The following is an 18,145-nucleotide window of genomic DNA, read 5'->3' on the forward strand; positions in this document are numbered from 1 at the left end:
TGGGTGGGTAGGTGATAGTTGGATGGGTGATAGCTAGATGACTGGATAAATGGAAGGATAACTCGATGGATGGGTGGATGGATGGATGGATGGATGGATGGATGGATGGATGGAAAGAAGGATGGATGGATGGATGGATAGATGATAGACGAGTGGGTGGATGGGTGAAGAGATGGATGTGTGGATGGGAAGGTGGATGGGTAAATGGATGGAAGGCAGGTGGATGAATGAATAGATAGATGACTGGATGGGTGAATGGATGGATGGGTGGTGGATGGATGAATGGATGGAGGTGTAGATGGGAAGATGAACAGGTAAGTGGGTTCATGATGATTGGGTGGATAAATGGACAGGTGGATGGACAGATGGACTGGTAGATGAGAAGATGGATGGATGAGTGGGTAGGTGGGTAAGTCAATGGGGATGAGTAGGTAGATGGGCAGATAGATGGATGGAAGAATAAGTGAATGGGGGTGAGTGGGTGGCTAGAGGTAGCTCTGGCGTACAGCAAACAGCACACTGGTTGAGGGTCAGAGAATCTTGCCTTTGCCCTGATTCTGATGCTAGTGCCCTGTGGGACTTGCAGTGAGTCATCTCTTGAACTTCTGCTTCTGTATCTGTCTAACGGGGGCAATTGTCAGAAAAGATCCCTGGGCTGTGAGTGCCCTCTGGCACCATGGCCTCTCCAACCCTACTGGCCAGTCTCACCCTGCCCATGTGACTATCCTGTGACAAGCTTCCTCTTTCCTCTGCCCACAGGGACCTTCTGTGCAGTTTCCGTCAACATTTTCTAATAGGGGCAAAGGAATTCTGTTCACAGCCAAGTCCGGCATGGGTGACCCATGCCCCAGAATCTGGTCAAGCCTGGCTGTTACAGGCTGGGGTAAGAAGGTCATCTCTGACGTCAAGAAGAGGATTTTGATCCCAGCTCTGGCACTCAGTGTGGTGGGACCTGAGGCAAGACACCACATCGCTTTGAGCCTCACTTTCCCATCTGAAAACAGGGATAACAGCAGCACCCACCTCCCAGGGTGCCCAGGAGGCTCTGTGAGAAAGCACACGTGGGTGCTTGGCCCCTCGTGGGCCCAGGGCTGGGCTCAGGGAGACACAGCCATCCTTGCCAATCTTCTCCTCCATGACCCAAATGACTACCCACAGGGCTTGTTGTAAAATGAGTGTCACTTGTGTGAAGAAGGTCTGGGTGCACACAGGATTCTGGAATGAGGACGTTCCAGGGAGTCAAGAACTGGGGGCCAAGCCGGCTCCCAGCCGGGGCAGCCAGCTCTGATGCCAACTCTGTGTGGTCGCTTTGTGGCTTCATGTGTACCATGTCCTGGACAACCCAGAGCCTGGCAGCACTTCCCATCACCACCTAGGTGCCTCTGGGCAAGGGACCTCCCCTCTCTGATTTTCAGTTTCCTTCTGTAGAAGACAGGGCCTCTGAGTGAGCTCTATGCCTTGCAGCTCGCCTGCCTCCGCCTCGGTAGCACCACCTGCTTTGCCTCCCAGCAAGGTGGGTGGGGCTAGCACCCCTCACTGCTGGAGGTCCAGAGAGGTTCTGTAGTTGAAGATGGTGAGGAGACAGGATAAAAATGTAGACCCCTCCCAAGCTGGCTCCCAACCTGCCCTGAGCGCTCCAGCTGCAGGTGGAGGTGAAATTGGCTCTGGAGCCCTCAGTCTGCCCCACCCCTCCTGCCACTACTCCCTCTCGGTACCTGGCACCTCCTGGTCAGCAGTAGTCCTGGCTATGAGCTGGGGGTGGGGGGGTCACAGGGCTCTCCTTGCACCGGAGCCTTGAGAGACTGTCCTCCTTGCCCTGCTCCCCCCAGGGGACCCCTAACACCTTGCTGACCCGAGGCGCACCCACAGATTCCATAGAGGGTTGGGCGGCCCAGTGACGGTTGGTGGGTCAGACCTGAGTGACCTGGGCTTGGGAGATGTGCCAGGTGGAAAGGAGTAGGGACCCAGGGACCTTGGGGGTGGCAACAATGCTAGGTCTCTGCCCCCTCCAGCCCTGGGTTCCCCCCTCCCCTTTCCTACCCACTGCAGATTCTGGTTAAAATGGCACCTCCACCATCTGTTGTCCTTCCCCCACTCAGTGGGCAAGGCCGTGACTTGGGGGCTGGCTTGCCTGGTAAACAGGAGGCCGACTGGTCCCCAGGGCCTAGTGGTGGCCCAGGTCTGCCGGGCTGGGGAGGAGCCTGTGGGTGGGTAGGCAGGATACCAGGTACCAGGAAGGCTCCATGCCCTCCCTCCTTCGTGTCCCTACTCCCCAGGACTTCCTCTGTGGCCTGGTTTCCCATTTGCACCTACCCCCTTCCCCAACCTCCTCCAGCACCTGGATCTCTCACATCCTCCCCTGTGTTGAGAGAATTTCAAATCAGCACTTGGGGGTGAGACGCTCCATGGACCCTCTCTCACAAAGGCTGCCTTCCTGGTCAGCATGCGTCGGTCTCAGGCATCTTTGCTTTACCACCAAGAAACTGAGTCCCGACAGCAGGGAGCTGGCAGTGGACCAGGACTCAACCCCCACCCCGCATGGCCCTGGCTTGCTTTGCTTCCAGTCAGAGGCAGCTGGGGAGAGGGAAGAGGAAAGGGATGTCACAGAGGTGAAGGGCCTGAGTTCTGAAACTGTAAACAAGCTTCCTGGCCTCACTTTTCCCATCTGGGGAATGGGGGAGTTAACCCAGAGCACAGGGGGACTCATCCTTCTCTCATAATCCCCAAAGGCTTAGGAGGGGCGGCACTGGAGGGGTGATTGCAGTAAAGGGGGTTTCTGGGCAGGGATCTGGCCAGGTCAGTGCCCTCCACATTACGGAACCCGCTCTACCAGCAGTGTTGTCAGCAGCCTCTCCACTCTCCGCCTTCTGACTGCCAGCTCCTCCCCCACAAAGCCCCCAGACCCCAGCTGTAGTGTTTTTACAGCTTTGACCAGCCGCTCAGTCTCCCTCCTGGCCCTCCCCTTCTCCCTCCCCTCCTCCTCCCTCCATCTCCATCTTTCCTCCTCTCTCCATTCTTTCTCTCTTCCATCCTCTCCCCCTCCTCCTCTTCATCTCTCTCCCTCTGTTCTCCCCCTCTCCATCCTCTCCTCCTCCTCCCCATCGTCTCTCCTCTCCCCCTCCCTCCATCCTCTCTCTTCCTCCCTCCCTCCATCCTTTCTCCTCCCGCCTGCCCTCCCTCCCTCTCTCCGGGGGAAGAAAGGTCACCGTGCAGCTGATTACTCAGAGCTCAGTTGCTGTAGCAACCGGCGGGGGAAGTGGGACAGGCTGGCTTTAAGGACGCGTGAGGTCGGCCGCGGGCGGCTGGAGCCAGCGCGGGCCTCAGTGCTCCTGCGCGAGGGCAGCTGCGGCAGCCCAGCACTTCGGCCGCCTCGGGCCCGGCTCCGGGGGTTCATTTTTAATGAAGAATTCCTGCTCCCCTGTTGCACCCCTCCCTGCCTCCTGCCCACCTCCCTGGGGTCTGGAAGGGGAGGGTCGCCCCCCTCAGCTGGGCTGCTTCTCTCTTTCTCTCTGGTTCTCTGTCTCTGTCTCCCGCTCTCCGCCTCTGCCAGGATTCTGATGGCTTCTTTCTTTCTCCTTCTCTCTGAGCTCAAAGGGACACACACAGAGACACACACACTCTCTCTCACCTCTCTCAGCAGCTTGGTAAGGAACCCAGTGAAACCCTCAGCTCCTCCCCAGCCCCCCACCAAGCCTTTCTCACTGGCCTGGGAGACTCCAGGCTCCTCAACACAGCCAGAGACAAACGTCCACAGAGGGCCCACTGGCTATTCTCTCGGCCTGCTGGCATTGGCCCGGTGCCTACTGTGTGCCAGCCCTGCCCTCCAGAACAACTAAGCCCCTTGGGAAGGCAGCACGCTGCTCAAAGAGGAAGCCAGACTTGGGCGGGTGGGCAACTGATGCAAGCAGGGCAAGGGAGGTGCCTGCTCCTGGTGGTGGGATTGGGGGTTCAGGGGTGCAACCCTGCTGCCTGTTGGCTTCTCCTGCCAGCAGCCCAGGTAGCAAGGTGGACTGGGAGAGAGGGCCTGGATGTCTGGGGCTTGGCACAAGCTCTGGAGAGGGCAGGCCTGGATTCAAGTCCCCACCCTCCTGTGGGACCCTCCTCCACTTCCGGTGGGAAAGTAAAGTGGTTCAACCACTTTGGAAAACATTTGGGAGCTTTTGAAAAAGCGGAACATACTTACCCGAGGACTGGGCCATTCGCCTCCTAGGCATTTATGCCAGAGAAATGAAAACCCAGGTCCATACAGACTTTTACGTGAATGTTTATAGCCGCTTTATTTGAAACAGGCAAAACCAGAAACAATGCACGTGTCCACCAGGGGGTTGTAGTACATCCCTACAAGGGAACACCACTCAGCAACAAGAAGTGAACTAATACAACAACACAGAGGAATCTCAAGGTCATGGCGCCTAAGTGAGAGGAGCCAGGTGACAAAGAATACATACCGTGTGATTCCATTGATAGAACATTCTAGAAAGTGCAGACTAACCTATAGTGACAGAAAGCAGCTCAGTGGTTGCCTGGGATCATTTGGGCCAAAAGGTCCCACAAGGGGGCATAAGAAAACTTTTGGAGGACAGTGGCTATGTTCACTCTCTTGATGGTAGGGGTGGTTTTATGAGTTTATACCTGTGCAAAACTCATCCAATTGTATAATTTCAATGGGTGCAGTTATTGTATGTCCATTATACCTCAATAAATTGAAAGCCATCCCTGCTCTGCCACTCACTGGCTGAGTAACCTTGGGTGGGTCACCTCACGTCTCCAAGCCTCGTTTATAAAAATGATTGTAGCAACCTCACAGGATGGTTATGAGGATTCAATGATATGATGTTAACCAGTCAGCTCCATCCTGAGCAAACATGGGTGCCCCATCCAGGACAGAAGAACGGGACCATGGGACCTGCCCGCCCCTTGCCAGACTGCAACATGCGCCCTGCTTTAGGTTGTTGCCCACTTACTCACTCATGCCTTCCCATGAGAAGGGGAGCCCCTGCTCCATCCCGGCCTGGCCACTTCCTGGGGAAACAAGGGAGAAATAAGCCTTAACCTCATCCTCATAGGTAAATACTCTGGGGCAACAAATACATACCCTAAAAATTACAACATGAGGAAGAGAGTTCCCTGCATGTGCAAAAGCCCTGAGGCTGGTGGGAGCATAATACCTCCCAGAATCCACAGGAAGCGTCTGTGACTCACATAGAGGCAGCAAGTGGGGCACAAACAGGCCCCAATATGTGACATCTTGCAGGCCCTGCTGAGAGTCAGTGGAAGCCTCCTGAGGGTCACTCCACTCCATGGAGCCTCAGTTTCCTCATCTGTGAGATGGGGCAGATAAAGGTATGGAATGAGTTTGAGCAAGTGTGGCTTTCAGCACAGAGCGTGGGCGTCGTCACCATTATTATTATTATTGTCCATAGGCAGTGCCCTCTCCGTTTGTGGCCATGGATAAATCTTTCTCGGGACTGTGCTGGAGCCCTGTAGATGGGGGATTACATTTGCTGTGACTGTCATTTCAGGAGCTCCCACCATCCCCTGCACACACAGATAGGAGACCTGAGCAGGGCCTGATTCACCCCTATTACCCAGTAATCGTCTCACCCTGTCCTTGAAACTTCTAGAAGCATAAAACTTGCCAAGACGGAACCAGGAAGAAATAGAAAACGTATGTAGACTAGTTATTAGCAATGGTTTTGAAGCAGTAATCAAAAATTCCCAACAAGCAAAAGTCCAGGACCGGATGACTTCACAGGTGAATTCTACCAAACATTCAAAGAAGAATTAATATCAATCCTTCTTAAACTATTCCAAAAAATCAGAGGAAGGAACGGAGCCTCCCACAACCCCCTCCCAGTCCAGCCTCACCATCTCAACCCCCACCCCACCCCACCCCCACCCCTGCCAGCCTCCTCCTCAGTGCAGCCCCAGGGAAGCCCAGGGAGCCTGTGACGAGTGACTGGGCTGTGTCCACCCCACGGCTTCTCATTGCACCCAGGAGGGCACCAGACCCTGACTGCTCCTACAGCCCCTGCTGAGGTCACCTCCGGTCACTCCCCCCCACCCCCCTTTTATCTCTTCCCTTTCTCTAGGCCTTTGCACTTGCCCTTCCTTGCACTTGGTAACCCCTTTCCCAAGCCCTTCCAGGGGCTCTTCTTATCGACCTTTCAGGTCTCGGCTCAGATGTCACCTCCTCAGGGAGGTCCCCAGCCCGCCCCTCATTCACTCCTCTGTCTGCCTCTTCATCACCACAGCCTTCACAGAGCTTATTAAACCTGAACTACCTCATTCACCTGTTCACCATGTGTCTTCGGCTACACTTCAAGAAGCTCCCTGAGGACACACACGTGGCGTCTCTTGCTCACCTGTGTATTCTGTTGCCCACACTGGGCCTGAATCAATGAGTGAACAGATGAATGGATGGATAGATTAGCTGTCTCTGCGTTTGGGGAGGAAAAGGTCCCCAGCGGCCCCAGAAGAGTGGGTGTGGCAGAAAGGAGGCAGCTCTCAGAGTCTGCACTGCTGTCCTCTGAAGGAAGTCCCCTAGAAGGTGAGCCTCTGCTCTCTTTCCTCCTTCCCACCCTCCCCAGGAGGAAAGTGAACCACCCAGCCACTCAGTGCTTCTGGGAGCACTGAGGCACGAACAAGGAAAAGGCAGATTCCCCCGCTTTGTACTTCAGAGGCGAGCCCAGGGTCCTGATGCCTAGGCCCCCCTCCCAATCATTCACTAATGGACAGAAGAGTGAAGGTTAAAGTCAGGCACACAGCATTCAAAACCCAGCTCTGCCATCTGCAAGCTGCAGGGACCTGGGCAAACTTCATCTCTCAGTGCCTCCATGTTCTCATCTGTGAAATGGGGAGAAGAATTATACCTACCACCTAAGGTCAGAGTGAGGAGGAAACAGTCGTGCCCTGCACAAACAGCTCAACCCAGCGTACCTGGCATATGGTCAGTGCTCGAAACATGGCAACCCCTCAACATCAACCAAACTCCTGCCCTGAGCCAGTCGTGGAGACTTGTGCAAGGTGAAGGGCTCCTCTCCCCACACAGGGACCCCTTCCTGTGTCAGGACGCCCACTTTAGCAAGGCCTGGGCACTTACTCCCTCAGCCTCTGACAGCTTTCGAGTTTGGAAGACCTTAGAGAATGAGGGATCAGCCCTCTCTCCAGTCCCCTGATGGTCCAAGGCTCAGAAGTAAAGGCGCTCACCAGAGGCCAGACTCCTAACTTGGTGTTTCTTGCTGGGGTCCTCAGATCACTCCTGCTGTAGGAGTTCTGCAGACAATCCCCTTGCCATGAGTCTACTCTTGGCCTGAGAGCTCCATGAGGGCAGGGGTTGCAGGTGTCTTGTTCACTTTGTGGGCCCAGCACAGGCCTGGAACCTGTGAGTGAATGAATGAATGAGGCCAGAAGCCATCTGCCTCTCAGAGCAGCATCACAAGAGAAAAACCCACTTTGGCCCAGCCCCTTCCAGGTCAACAGGCCAGGCCCAGCCCCTCTGAGGAGGTTGCCAGGGTTGCCAACGGTTCAGAGGCTTCCAAGAGTCTCTTGACAAAAGGATCAAAGGAAGCAGACGACAGAAGGGCAGGAAATGGCTGCAGGTGGGGTGGGGGTGCAGAGTTCCCACCCAGGCCTGAATGAGAGAGGCACAGGAAGAGGACACAGATGGACCAGCCATGGGGGGTGAGAGGATGACAGGATGTGGGGAGAGGGTCTCCGCCACTTCCTTTGCACAGAGGATGAACTCGATGGTGTTCTCCTTGGTGTAGGACCCTCCTCTCTGCCCCCAACCACCAGCATCCAGCCCTAGGTCCAGAGGGCACTCAGGAAATGTGTGCTGATTCACCCTGTGCATGAATGAATGAATGAATGAATGCAAGCTTTTATCAGCCATTCCTGATCTTTCCAGTAGTCAAGAGGGTGGGTCAGTCCAGGGGATTTTGACGTAAGAGAGCAGAGCAGAACTTTCTTGCTGATTCAAGGAGGAAATTGACAGTAACTGTGACTAGTATTATAGCTGGCATTCACTGAGCCATGCTCAATATTTCTGCATCATTTCCCCATCATCTCAGTGACTCCTCGCCACTCTGTGTCGGTAGCCTTACTTTACAGATGAGGAAAATGAGGCTCAAGAAGAAGAAGGGTCTTGCCTCTGATCAGCCAGCAAGTCAATGACAGAGTTGAGATTCAAATCAGAGTCTCCGCATCTGTAAACTCTGCTCTTAAATACACATTCTTGGGCTGACATCGAAAAGCCTTATCACTCATCCTTCCACCCATTCATTTACCCATTCATTCTTTCCACAAGCAATTACTAGAATCTTCACTGTGCCACGCCCTGTTCCGGGCACGAGGGCCACCACAATGAATGAGATAATCACAGTCCCTGTGCCACAGGACTCCTCATCTGGAGGGCAGCATTCCACCCAAATAATTAATTCATCATGGAAAGTGCTGGGAAGGAGAAAGCTAGAGTGCAAAGCTAGCATATGCAAGGGACCTGCCCAGTCTGGGGACCTGAGAAAAGGCTTAGTGTGCAGACTGCAGGCTGGAAGGCGTCGCCGGCAGGGACGTGTGGATAGGTGGCAGCCAGTCAAGGACTGCGGAACTAATGAAAGAAAATAATAGTCATAATCCTGATCTGAGCAGGCACCGTTCATCGAGTCCTTTCTCTCCACAAGCACCTCGCATGGATTATTTTATAAATCTTTACAATCAAATGGAGATACAAATGCCCTTCTCGTCCCTATTATAATTGGAGAGATCAGCTCACACGGATGCCAAGAGGCAGAGCCAGGGTCTGTCTGATCTGGGATTCTCAGCTCCTGACCCTGAATCCAACATCTGCAGGAGAAGAGATCCTCCAGCTCAGTGGCTGGGGGTGAGCTGGACCCACAGGAACATGGTGCGCGCTGGAGGTCATGACACCCACCAGGTCTCCTTGGGCTGGGAAGGGCTTCGGGTCCAGAGGAAATATTTAGGGAGGCAACACTGCTGAGCTCAAATCAGCTGGTGCTGCATTAGGAGAATCAAAGACCTCACCGAGTCTTCTGACCAGCGTTTGAGAGCCTGAGTGCTGCAACGTGGATCCCAGCCTCCTGCCCTGGGACGGCAGAGGTTGCCATGCTCTGTGGAGGCAGCCGTGGGGCCAGGCTGCAAGGCCCCCAATGTCACCTTTCTCTCCTGGTGGGTCCCAAGCCCCAAATGCAAGGCCTCTTTTCTGTTTTTTCCTTACCTTATCACAGGACTTACCTGTGATACTAATGATAACAGTGCATACTTCCTGAGCACCAGCTGCGTACCTGGCCCTGTGTGGAGTGCCTCCTCAAATTATCTCCCTGAATCCTTCATGGCAGAGGCTGCTGGCTAGTGCCCAACATGCATTCTGCCATCTCCCCTTTAATAACAGAATACTCACTCCTGAGTTTTAATAAGGCATACCACTGCCAAGCTAAATACTACACCTCCCAGAGTCCCTTGCAGCTAGGTGTGGTTATGTGATTGGTTGTAGCCAATGGGACACAAGAGAGGTGATCTACCCACCATCCAGCTTGCAAAGGAAGGAGAAGTTTTGACCTCCTTGGTCCCCCCAGAGCACACAGGAAAGAGTGGGCAGGGGGAGGTGGTGGCCATCTTCAACCTTGTGGATATAGGCAATCCTCCAAAGGATGGGAAAGATGCAAGGAACCCTGCCCCTGGACTGACTCCCAACCCAGAGTCCCCTAGACTGAAATATGAAGGAAATCAATCCCTCTCCTCTAACCTGTTCCTTGGGTTCTGCTAGAGTAGCTGGGCTACATCCTAACGAGACACTGAGGTTCCAAGAGGGAAGTCCATGGTTACCTGGAAGGTAGTGAAGCCCAGACTTGAATTCAGGCCCCAGAGTAGTTCATCCAAAGCCTGTGCTCAGAGCTGCTGGGCTGCACACAGCAGATCCTCAGTGTATCATTTTCAGGCAGATGGATGAATAAATGAACAGTAGCCTGGTGCTTTCTAAGGACGATGTAACCCTGGAGGAACTGAATGCTTCTGGACTCTACATGCCTCTTGCTTTCCCTGCTGGAGCCACAGCACTTACTTCTAGTTTCTATGCCCAACATTCAAAGACGATCACACTGACAATGTCTTCTAACTTATAAAGTGCGGCTTTATAGCTATTATCACTATCACCTTAACCTTGACCCCTCCCTGTGAGGTCAGCGGGCGAGGGGGGCATTTGTTATCAACCCCATTTTACAGGTGAGAAAACAACTTCTGCACACATCACTTGGCACACAGTAACCACTAGACATGTGACAGGTCTTCTCATTCTTTTAATCATGTTTTCATAGTAATATGCTACTAATAATACTTTCTAAAATATTATTTTTAAAGAGGAGCGGGATGTAGGGGTGCAGTGGGAGAAGCCCAAGTGAAGGAGTCAGGAGACTCAGCGGCCATTGGACTTGCTGATGACCTTGAGACATCTTTTCCTCTCTTGCTGATACCTGTTTCCCTGGGGTAAAATTAGGGGGCTGGAGAAGATGGTCCCCTCTCCCCATTCCCACTCTGGGTTCTGCTATCCCATGCCTCTGGGGCTGGGAGTGCCCACAGTCCCGGGTTATTGAGGGCAGAAGCAGCCCCGTGACGGAGGGCAGCATGCTTCTCCTCAAGCCTCTGCCAGCATTTCCCAGCTCCCTTCCTGAGCCTGGCTCTGCGTCCAGGGCTTTGTGCATCCGCTCTCTGAGCCTTGGTGTCCTCATCTGTAAGGCGGGAGTGATACTAAAAATAAGAACATTGTTCACAGGACTCTCGTGTCATTTACATATATTTACACATATAAAGTGCTTAGAACAGAGCCTATCTCAGTAAGTGCTCAATTCATGCTATGGGTATTATGGCTATTGATTGTCAGTTATCAGTAATATTATTAATTATAATGAAGGGATATGGACATTTACAGATGACTGCGAAAGGAATACATTTGAATGTCAAAAAAATGGCAGTTCTGTTGGAAGGCCAAGGGCTGGGGTCTTGGTTCGGTGCCCCTGGGTACCTCTCCAGGGTCTGGTCTAGGCACCTTTACCTGCCACTTTCCCTCTCTGTTAATTTTCCTATCAGTTCCACTTGGGCTGACCAGTTAAGTTAGAAATGGAAATTCCCAAAGTCTCAACATTGAAAAAGATCTAAGTTGCCTCAGCCAGTCCTTTTCCTTAGTCATGGCTGTGTACGTACACAGATACACACACACACACACACACACACACACACACACACACACACACCAGATTGCCTATCCTTGAATACCTCGCCATGTGGGATACTCATTAACTACAAGTCCACCCTATTGGATAGTTTATCATGTGAGGCCAAACCGACCTCCCTCGGTGGCCTCCCCTGGTTCTGCCTTCTGAGCCCTCCCAGAACAAGTCCACACCCTCTGTTTCAGCTAGCCCCTCGGGCACCAGGAGCAGTCCCCATCTGAAATTTCCCCCATGCCTTTGTCACCCTCCTCGAATGCGTTTGCAGAGAGCACTGACTCAGGAAAAGCATAGTGCTACAGCCCTGCAGTTAGGCCCAGGGAACCACACTGGCCTGCAGCGCCGTGTGCCCCCCCAGCCCTGGTTCTCTCCTCTTGCTGCCCTGGCCCCTTTCCTTTTGTGCCAGAACTGCAGGGGCAGAGAAAAGGCAAAGATTCGCCTGAAGCAAATACATCAAATCCTTTTACCGAACACATCATTTGGACCTGACTCCAAAGAGACCAGGGAGAAGACGCCTAGTTGATTAGATTACTTTGGGGTCTGTTGCCTAGTTTTGTTGCACTTCTTAGCTGGCGGTCCCTGTAGTGACTATAGCGTGTTTGATTCCTCCACAGGCTGGTGTATGAGCTTTCATCTCTGGATGTGCTCACAATACCTTTGCAAGTTACTCTCCTGAGGTCAGTAGTCCTGCAGACCGCATTCCTATTCTAGCCTCCTCATTCCCAGTGCCATGTCCCTCTGCAAGTCACTTTGCCTCCCCAGGCCTCAGTTTCTCCATCTGTAAAATGAGGTCAATAATTGTCTCTACTTCTTAGGTTTTCTGTGAGTGTTCAACGAAGTCAACTATCTGAAGCCTTGAGATCCAGTCCCAGGCAGACAGTAGGTCTTTCATAAGTGTTAGAAATGGGGGCGGCCAGATGGCTCAGTTGGTTAGAGCGCGAGCTCTGAACAACAGGGTTGCTGGTTCGATTCCCACATGGGCCAGTGAGCTGCGCCCTCCACAACTAGATTGAAGACAATAAACTGCCACTGAGCTTCCAGAGGGGCGGCCTGATGGCTCAGTTGGTTAGAGCACGAGCTCTCAACAACAAGGTTGCCGGTTCAATTTCTGCATGGGATGGTGGGCTGCGCCCCCTGCAACTAAAGATTGGCAACTGGACTTGGAGCTGAGGTGTGCCCTCCACAACTAGATTGAAGGCCAATGACTTGGAGCTGATGGGCCCTGGAGAAACACACTGTCCCCCAATATTCCCCAATAAAATTTAAAAAATAAATAAGTGTTAGAAATCATTAACTCTCAGCTGGAAGATGAGCTTGGTACACTGGTAATATCAGCCAGAATTAGGGGACGTGCAACCCCTTTGTGAGAGGGGCTTGGTCTAGGTACAGTTCTGGCCCTTTCTGGCTCCTGGGTCAGTGAATCTCAAACTTCACTGAGCTTGAGACGCATCTGAGGAGTTATAAGAGGCAGAGACCCAGGTCCTCCGCTCAGACAGCCTGATTCCGGGGACCTGGAGAGGCCCAGGAATGTGCAGTTTGACAAGCTCTCTACTGCCCCTGACCACCACCACCACCCTGCCCCCACCCAAGCTGAGAATAAATGTTACTGCTAAATGCGCTGACTGTTCTGTGCCTGTACTATGCTGAGAACCAGAATGCTATGCCAGAGAAAAGAGAACCGCCCCTGCCCCCAGGGAGCTCACCACCTAAGAGGGGGAGCTGAGGAATTTGAGTTCTGGAATGAGCAGGTACGGCTGTGGGAATGAAAAAGTCAGAATAGACCGTCCTCCTGTACTGTGTAGTTGTTGTCACAAAACAGTCTCCTAAGCCGGAGCCTTGCACATGAAGGCCTTGGGAGGGAGGGGCAGAGGCTGGTCTGGAGGCAAAGGCTGCTCTCCCTGACCTTGCATGGGCCGGACCCGCGGTGGAGACAGGTGCTATGTGGCACAGAGATGAGGCAGTCAGGCTGTATGTGCACTGAGGCAGTTCAAGGCACTGCCTGTAAAATAGACCCGGGCTTCACACCCAGCTCTGTCCTTTCTAGCTGTGCAACCTTGGGCCAGCAACTTCCCTTTCCTAAGCTTTGTTTCCACCTCTGCAAAGGGATGACAATTGTGTCACCCACCTACAGAGGTGATTTACCAAGAAGCTAATGAAGCTTTAGCCCCAGGGACTCTTGGCAAGGCTCTGGGCTTAACTGTGTATTCATAACTTTGCATTATTTTCTTAGAGTGTCCCCAAGACTGTAAAAGCTTCAGTCCCCCCCCCCAAAAAAAAACCTGGATTTGTCCAGGCCCACCTAATACAGCTGTCGCAAGATTTGGTGAGAAGACAGTGAATCCCTTGTCAAGCCTGTGTCTAGAAACAAAAGCTTTCTTAGCTTCTGAGCCTTGGAAAAACCTGCTGGCACTCTGGGCAGTGGCGACGTTTGTCTGGGGAGGGCCAGGACCTCCTGAGAGCTGAGCCCCACTCTTGTTCTGACAATCCCTGTCTCCATGACCTCAGGGCTCCAAACCCCTCTAGCCCAGTTGGGAAGCAAGGAGAAGCAGGCTGGAAGGAGAATGGAGGACATGGGGTAGGGAAGAGGCTGGGAGAAGAGGAGCAAGAGGATTAGATACAGCCTCAGGCAGATCCCTCTTGCAGCCACATATGCACTAGCCTTTGAAGGACCAGGCTGGTGAGAAACCAGCCAGAGGTGAGGGCCCTGGGCAGAGGCCATGGAGTTGACTTGGCTTTGATAATGACCTTCAAATGTCTGAAACCAGGGGAAGATGAAGGTTATGCAGGACCCACAGTTGAAGGCGGGTGGGGGAGAGAGGGAAGGATACTGGGGGCCTGGGTAAGCTCCCCTCAATGTGAGGAGAAGACCCACCTCCCATCCCCCACTTTGTGCCAGGCCCTGCCCAAGTGCCCCATTTCACTGAATCATCACATTTGCCTTCTTAAAGTCCTCACTCTGCTCCTTTCCATCCTACAGAGGAGGAAGTGGAGGCTCAGGGAGGGCAAGTCCGTGGCCAACAGGCACACAGCAGGGGAGAATGCAATACAAACAGGATTTGGACCCAGCTCTAACTTCAAATTCCTGCTCTTAACCCTCTCCTACTATGGCCCATCTGCTGTGGGCACAGTGGCACGTAGTGGGCTCGCAGTAAGATGGGAATGAATGAAGGAAAGAATTCACAGTCCAGGCTCTTCCCACGCCGCCACCTCCACCCTAGCTAGCTTTCCAACCCAGCCACCTGCCCCCCACCCCCTCCTCTATCTAATTGAGAGGTTTCTGAGCCATTTTTCCCGCTTCCGCAGGTTCCCTCGCGCTCTTCCCGGAGCCCACCCCGAGGCAGCTTTCTCACAACAGGACCCCTGGAGTGGCGACGCCTCCCGACTCCCAAGGCTCGAGGCCCCGCGGGAGAGCCGCGACCTCGGGCGGGGTGGTCTCCGCAGCCGCTTCCCCTCCCGGCCTTAACCGCCCCCCGACTCTTCCTGGGCAGCTGAATAATTGATTCGACCATAAATAATGGATCTGTGTTGTGCGCGCGCCCTCTGCCCCCCAGGGTGCGGGAGTTCCCCATTAGGGTTAGGGGGAGCGGCGGTGGGGGACGGGGACCGCTGTGCTGTGTGCGCAAGTGGCGCAGTTTCGCTCCGCGGGCCTTTCTCTAGCCCTCTCGCTCCCTCGCGCCGGCTTTTTCCCTTTTTCTTTTTCCTTTTTTTCTTTCCTGGAGCGGAGCCCGGCGCCAGGAGTCTGGAACCAGCTTGACAAGCTTTTGAGTTATGGAGGGGGGGAGGGGAGGGAGCGGGCGAGCGGCGCGGGGAGGGGAGGGCGCTCCGCGGCGGCGTGGGGACGGGATTTGAGGGACTCCCGCGAGCAGGGTCACGCGTACCCTTTTTGGAGACTGTCCCCAACTTTGGGCAAACGTTGGAGAGCGTCTGATGGTGGCGGGGAGGGGTCGGGAGGCGGCGGTGGGGGGCGAGGAGTGAGTCAGGCGGCGCACCCGGCGAGCGTCCGGGCTGGCGGAACGAGAGCTCGGCTTTAGAGCCGCAGTAAATGAGGCCCGGGGAGGGCGGCGGGGTTTACACGGCTTCGGAGGCCGCGGCCTCCCCCGCCCAGCAAGACATTCCTTTCCGCTGAACAGGGCGCCTGGGCCCGCGCCGCCGCCGCGCCCTGCACGCATCGACCTCGGCGGGCGGCCGAGCTCAGGGCGGGGAACTGCGCCGGAGGTGGGGGTGGGGGACACCGGGGGAGCGAGGCCTGGGGTGGCCCCTTTTGTTACCCTGCGCTGTTCCCCAGGAGCTCACTGAATTCTCAACTGCTCCGGAGGGGAGGGATGCTATGCCCATTCAACGAGTGGGGGGACCTGAGCCCAGTGAGGGTCCCTACTGCTGCCGGTGGCTCAGCTGCCTGCCCAAGGTGTCTGATCCCCCTCTATTCGTTGCCTGAGACTCTCCATTCACCCTCCTTCCCCGGTTGTGCCTTTGGGCCTGGTGACAGCTCTGGGGGCTCACAGCCAGGCACACAGCAGGGGCACCTTAGCCACCGGCTGAATTTGGCAGGGGCATTTTGCCTGGAGCCTCAGGAGGGCAGTGAGCATGCCTGCCCATCTGACTGAGCAGTGCCAGACAACCCCAGCCCCAGGGCCAGGCAGGGGTGGGAGGTGTCTGGAATTATTGGCTTACCAGGACCAGTAGTACAGAGAAGTTTCCAGACCCCTTGAGGTCTCCAGGCAGACTCAGTGTACCCACCAGGAGGACAATCCTAGATGCTAACAGAGACCCCAGTTCTAAACATGTCTTCTATTGGACTGCAGAATTTCTGGTCAGGCCATGGTTGACTTCCATGTACCTCAGTTTCCTTTAGGGCCCCCCAGCGCTTCCCCCACGGCAGGCACCACGTGGCCCCTTCCAGCCCTGCCTGCTCTCAGCCAGTTAGTGACCTGGATCTTAGTATCATGCCTGACTCCTGGCTATGGGGTGACCACTTTCACCGCTCTGAGTCTCTCTACTCAGGTGTGGGCTGGTTAACAGTGGTAGCCTCTCCTGGGTGCTGGAAGGTTCCTTGAGGCCATGCCAGTCTTGACTTAGCACAGGACCTGGCACACAGTAAGCACTCAATACATGTCACTGTTGTTGGAGTTGGTTGTTTATTATTATTTCTGAGGGACTCACGGAGGCCTAGCAGAGCCCTCCCTGTTTCCCCCTGAGCAGAAAGCGGAGCCATGAGAATGCAAAGCCTGTCAAGCAGCCTGGCTCCTCCTCCCCATCTCCCGCTGAGCAGGGTGGAAATCGCCCCAGAGAAGCCGCTGAGCAGAAATTTCCAGTCTCCCTGGCAAAGCCGGGAAGCATTTGGGTGTGGCTCAGAGACGAAGTTGGGCAGGCTCTGCAGGACCTGGGCTGGGAGGCGCCCCCACTTGTTGTGGGGGACCCGGGAAGCACTCCCAGCCCTGGGGAGCACCTAGCCTCCAGCTCCAGCCCCAGAGCAGCTCCAGCACAGCCCTTGTCCCCATGAAGGGCTCAGGCAAGAGCAGTACTGACTGTGCCCTCCTTTAGCATGCCCTGTACCCCAATAGTGTGAGTGAGCACCCCCAGAACATGTGATAACAGGGTCACTGTGAGAACTTAGCACAGCTTCTCACACCTCATAAGTGGGGGCTGTTCACTTTAGTGACTGTTTCAATTGTGGGGGTCACCAGGCCTCCAAGGGGCCCATGTCACTGATTCCTTGACCACCAGGTGGAGCAGAGACCCCCAGTTAGGATGGTGGGTCTCATGGAGTCTGTGGGGGCTCTGGGGTTCCTGTTCTAAGCGGCCTGAAGAACCCACCCCGGGACCTGGCAGACAGGCTGACCCTTGCTTCAATCACAAGTCTGTGTGATGCTGGGTGAGCAGCTCTGGACCGTGTTCTCCCTATCTGCAAAGGGACCTGTGGCCCTCACTCACCAGAGGGAAGTAAGGAGCACTAAAGTGGGAGGAGATGGCAGTCAGTTTCAGCATTGCCCCAAACTGGACTGGTGACCTTGGACAAGTCTGAATGAGACTGAAAACACAAAACTGAGTAACCCGAATGAGTGAGTAGAACATGTCAGCCACTCTCTGCTTCAAGCCAGTGCTGGGTGTTTTATATACACCTATCTCACTGTTACTCTTGGAGGGAGGTTTTATTATTAACTTCATTTTCCAGATGAAGTAGCTCAGGCTCAGAGAGGTCGATTCACTTTCTTAAGGATACACAGCTAGGAAATGAGAGTCAGGATTCAAACCCTGATCTGGCTGTTTAGTGCCTGAATCCCTAAAGAAAAAGCAAGTTGAATGTTTGAAAAAAATAAAACATTTCAAGCCCCTACTATGTGTAAGACATCAAGGTAGGTGGCAACAAAAATAAGGACACCCGGCCAGGCCTTCACGAAGCTCATAACTGAGTGAGGACACAAGAGTCCAATGAGATCCTCATGAAAGTTAGCCGTGAAAGGTACCACCATAAAATACTAGCAGTGCTGTGGGGGCACCAGGACAGAGGTGGGGTTCAGTGTGGAGGATAGGGATGGAGGGAGCTGGGGTGGAGGCACAGAAGCTAGGGAACAGGGAAGGCTGGTCTTGGGTAATGAAGAGGACTTTAGTGGAGGGCCCAGGGCCATTCCTGGAGGCTGGCACAGCCAGGGCAAAGCGATGGCAGCATAAGAGGATGTAACATAGTCGGGGCATGGAGAGCGATGGGGAGAGAATCCAGAGTAGTGTTGCTGAGGCTCAGGCTCGGCTGCCAAGGCCTTAGACACCTACCTTTGCTCTATGGAAATGGGGAGCCATCGAAGATCTTTGAGCAGAGATGGACATCATTCTATGGGAGGCTTAGAAAGACAGTTCTGTAGGCAGAGAAATGTCCTATAAACATACATACACACACAAAACAACTAGGA

At 54.2% G+C, this 18,145-nt stretch overlaps 1 long non-coding RNA gene across 7 annotated transcripts in view; it reads left to right on the top strand.

The window, feature by feature from the left end:
- Positions 1–4,762, top strand: part of LOC109445926 (uncharacterized) — a 107,537-nt gene extending 102,775 nt beyond the window's left edge. For all 7 annotated transcript variants that reach the window (XR_012495971.1, XR_012495976.1, XR_012495975.1 and 4 more), the window contains one exon: positions 760–4,762. This is a non-coding gene — a long non-coding RNA (uncharacterized LOC109445926). The remainder of the gene's footprint in view (positions 1–759) is intronic.
- Positions 4,763–18,145: the final 13,383 nt, after the last annotated feature.

The sequence above is a fragment of the Rhinolophus sinicus genome, linkage group LG04 (genome assembly GCF_036562045.2).
Source record: "Rhinolophus sinicus isolate RSC01 linkage group LG04, ASM3656204v1, whole genome shotgun sequence".
In the NCBI taxonomy this organism is placed as follows: Eukaryota; Metazoa; Chordata; class Mammalia; order Chiroptera; family Rhinolophidae; genus Rhinolophus; species Rhinolophus sinicus.